The sequence below is a fragment of the Amphimedon queenslandica genome, unplaced genomic scaffold (genome assembly GCF_000090795.2).
Source record: "Amphimedon queenslandica unplaced genomic scaffold, v1.1 AMPQUscaffold_12355, whole genome shotgun sequence".
NCBI lineage: Eukaryota > Metazoa > Porifera > Demospongiae > Haplosclerida > Niphatidae > Amphimedon > Amphimedon queenslandica.
The window spans coordinates 1-1,318 of NW_003547408.1; positions in this window are offsets into that span (position 1 = coordinate 1).

Below are 1,318 nucleotides of genomic sequence, written 5' to 3' on the forward strand. Positions count from 1 at the left end.
AAACTCCGTTAACATGTGCAGTTTGCCAGGATGCTTACTCAGATCCCAGAGTTCAAAATCTTGGCCCCTTGGCATATGCTACACATGAAAGACATTATTTAGAAGAAGATCACACGTATATACAAGAAATTGGGAAAATAAAAAAATATCGAAATCGTAATTGAAGATGGAAGTTATAATGACTATTGTCGCACATATTTTCCAAATGGCAAATACTACATTGAGATTGAAGTTAAATTCGATTTTTATGATCACAGTTTGAATATAATCTTTCCCGAGATGAATTTAGTTTGCAGTTGCAAGAGAGGAACTGATGCCGTGTCATGTACTACTGAACTACTGAAGCAAAATGAAGCACTATGGTGCAATGGACTCGCCTGCTGGAATTCACCTGAGTGATATGTATTACTTGTGCTGTGATATTTTAAGCAATTTGAAAAAAAAATTATTATTGACTGCATAGTTATAATAATAATTAAAATAAGCTATGGGTGTGGTCAACAACTAACTAAATCATGGCACATGGGTAGGAGAAAGAAGAAAAGCTGAAATTTATTTTAGCATCTGAAGCTCTATTCCAAGAAAGAGTTGGCACAGAAAAATTTTCTAAATATTTAAAAGAGACTGAGAGAGTCTGGTTGCTCCTGCTTTCCCCAGTGCCACCTGAAAAATTCTCAAAGAGGCTAAATCACAAACTTTGAGCAACTGTAACTCACAAACAACAAAGTTAGGACAAAATCGTTCTTTTTTGTTTTTCGTTAGATGGGATTTTCTACCTCTGAAGCAAATATCGGCCCTGTAGAGTGAAACACGAGCTCTCACCTGGAGAGAGGTCCCCTGGTTTAGCAGTTCACAGCTTTTGGTGCCACGGGATGCTACAAGAGCATAACTAGATGAAAGAAAGCAACTTTATCTGTTGCTAGAAGAAGAAATAGAGCTCCAGACTGCTCAGACAAAAAGATAATTTTTTTTACAAATCAATTAAAGTGTGTGGACAGAATGACAGAACGAGAGCACAAAAGTGCATACCCTCGCCACAGTCTGTGTGTAACAATTTTAATAAATTAACAGAAAAATAATTAGTGAAAGTTTTGACACAGAAAAGAAGCTTCAGCATGTAAAAACTTAGTGAATGTTTTGAGACAGAGAATTTTTTGTTTTTTAGACAAAGAAGAAGCTCCAGCATGCTTGCTGCACTGCTGCAGCAATGTAAAGGTGTGGCTGCAATGAAGGTGTGGCTCAATCAAGCCATGCTCCACCCGCACACACAGTAATGGTGGCACATGGCTCTAAGTGGTGAAGAAAGCTTTAGTTTTTC